The sequence below is a fragment of the Ochlerotatus camptorhynchus genome, unplaced genomic scaffold (assembly GCF_037179485.1).
Source record: "Ochlerotatus camptorhynchus isolate MF236.1 unplaced genomic scaffold, CSIRO-AGI_Acam_v1.1 ptg000420l, whole genome shotgun sequence".
NCBI classification, from domain to species: domain Eukaryota; kingdom Metazoa; phylum Arthropoda; class Insecta; order Diptera; family Culicidae; genus Ochlerotatus; species Ochlerotatus camptorhynchus.
The window spans coordinates 31771-34947 of NW_027040906.1; positions in this window are offsets into that span (position 1 = coordinate 31771).

A 3177-nucleotide genomic window follows, 5' to 3' on the forward strand; every position below is an offset into this window, starting at 1 on the left:
CTAGTGGTGAGAAAATTTCAATTATTTTGTTCTTTTGTTCTTTTTTTTCCTCGATTTGTTTTCCGTCGATCTTGTTTTCCGTGCTGGGCACCAATGCTACCGACGCCAGGGTGGCAGCTCCCACACCTGGACCCTACCTATCGACCCATCAAGATGATTATGCCTCAGAACACATCCCGGCGGCGCCGACTGGGATTGAACCCAGGCCTGCTGGAGTGAGAGGTTATCACGCTTACCACTACACCACCGGCGCCGCTCAAGGTGGGATTGTGAGAGCAAAATCGAAAAAGAAATTTGAGAACGACGACATTAAAATCACTCGATTCTGAATGAAGAAAAAATTCACAATAATTAAAAGTGAATTTCGCCATACATTCTCAGGTCGGTTTTCCACCAGCACATACGATTGAAGGCGGCCGAATAATGGTGCCGAGTTCGGTCAATGTACACCAGATGTTTTGAAGACAGCTGAAAATCAGGTTCTCGGGAAGAGTGAAAAATCATTATCACCAGAAAAATTTGCCGAAAAGGAGACGAAATAATAGCTTCTTCTTCTTCTTCTTCTTCTTCTTCGCATTTCAAGCTTATTGCGTATGGCATTATTAACTTATTGCGTGCTCTCAACTTAGTGTTCTAGATGCACTTCCACAGTTATGAATTGAGAGCTTTCGATGCCTGTACCATTTTTGCATTAGTATAATTGTGTGGCAGGTACAATCATACTATATGCCCAAGGAAGTCGAGAAATTTTCCAACCCGAAAAATTCCTAGACCGGACCGGGAATCGAACCCAGCCACCTCCAGCATGGTCTTGCTTTGTAGCTGCGCTAACTGAGCTAAGGGAGGCCCCAATCGCTTGTCACTACCGAATGAGAAGAAATTATAATGGGTGCTCTTCTCGAGAGAATTGCCATAGAGGTAACTCTTAGACCAGAAGGTCCCGAAGAAACGTGCCCAACTTTTTGGCGTAGCTCTGGTACTCTCTTCGGTCCCAAGCTAATCGATGCACCCTTCGAAACATAGAAAATTCCACAAAACCCTCATTTTATCTGTCAAACTTTCATAGCGAATCAAAACAAACATAGTTTAGTACTAGAATTTCGACTAGAATGGGGTAGGTTAATCGATTTGCTTGGGACCAATAGGCTAGTCAAGTAGTGAGCCAAATTAAAATCGTTAGTTTCCACCGGTTGGAATTGCTTTGCTTGAACAAAGCTCTCCCGCTCAAATCTAGGCAAGTTTTCTTCATCAAACAAAAAGCTGAAATGAACTTGTCGGAATAAGCCTACCAAGAGTGGGCCCATGCCTTGAGTCTATGTTTGTGCGGAAACCGCATCCACCCGGAAAGCGAATGCAAATAGGATTGAAAGTCACAATATTCTGTGTGTCTTGCCCCTCTCACTTTTGGTGGAGGGCGGGTTGGGTTAAGGTGCAATGACTACAAAGGGGACCGAAATGAAAAAAAGTCTGCTGTCTGGATCAGAGTGAAAGTTTTTTTGTTTGCGTCGATGTGATTGGGGATTTTGTTGGTGCGGTTGGTTGGTAGATAATCACCTCAGTAAAGGCACGGTATTATCAACCGGTGGAAACTAACGATTTTAAATTGGCTCACTACTTGACTAGCCTATTGGTCCCAAGAACATCTATAAGCGTACCCCATTCCAGTTGAAATTTTAGTACTACACTATGATTAGTTTTGGGACCGAAGAAAGTACCACTAACTTCAGTACACTCAAAAAAATCCACATGTTCCATTCATGTGTTTTTACAAATATGAATTTTGCTAATTGCCAGTCACCATGATATCATGTGAATTTCATTTGCATTTCATGGGATCAATGTTCAAAAATCACATGTCCCAGCTGTCAGGGAAATCAAAACAAATCACACCATAATTTCGTGTGTTTAGTTATTGAAATTCATGGGATCTTAGTAAGGATCTGCGCTGCTGTTTTCTACTATCGCATTTAACGTGTATGGCACATGGATCTCATTAGTAGCAGGAATAGTGTCAACCCTTACGAGAGTTTACAGGTACCCCACAATATTAATTTACGCTTTAATTTACTGACGATAATTACTTTTACCAGTAGCGATCAATTTGTCAGCCGGTGTGAAGTGGTTGGTCAGTTCTATCTGAAATAAAACTTTATTTTTGGCTTTATTAGATAGATTTTCAGCCCTTTGGCTGGATCATGATTAAAACAGAAAACTGATCAGGAATGGTAAGTAAATCCTATTTAATAACTGAGAACAACATCAAAAGCTGAAAAACTTTATATCTCCATAACTGTCTTTCACAGTATCCTTGGGTTCCTAGGTCCTGGTGTAGTGACGTGATTGGAGAGAGCTGCAATGTTTTTTTTTTCTTCGTATCTTTTATGATTTAATAATGAAAAAATAATCATTAAATAAAACGCAATATTGTTTTGGTCGATTATCAAAAATAAGATACACGAGCCAGATATGTTCGAGAATATGCTTTTGAATGAAGGAAATTTGATGATTAAGTGTCAGACTGTCGATAGCAAAATGTGATACACTTGAAATCCAAGTGTATCACAATTGAACTTATAGTGTTCGGGAATAATTTATATTATAAGATTGACACATGAAATGGATGTTTTTCGCAATTTGCGCAAATCGAAGTGTGGAACACATAAGGGTAACGTGTGAATTTTTTTAAGTGTAGGATTGTGAGAACTTTAAGGTAGTTTCAGGGAAGATAAGAGAACCTCAGGGCAGTTTAATTAACTTTAAAGTAAATTGCAGGAATTATGCAGAGGATCCGAGAATCTCAGGGCCTATTTGAACATCAGCCAAGTTTCAAGATCTTCAGGGAAGTCAAGATAACTTAAAAGTAGTTTCATTTATTAATTTTGGGAACTTTCATGAAGTTTAGAGGAATTATAAAAAAAAATCCGAAATTTTTGGAATATTCCAAAAAAAGTAGCGTTTGGATCCACCGTTAAACTGAAAAACCAATTTCAGTTTTATGCTGATTTAAGGCAAGTTTAGCCCGTTTTAACTAGAGGGTATAATTTAATTGTAATGGTAATTGTGTGTACAATCCTAAGTTACAATAATCTACAATACACAGACAAACAGACATATCGCTTAGGCTGTGAACCATTTGTCAAGTTAAATTTAACTCGTGGTTAAAAGTGACATTTCGAA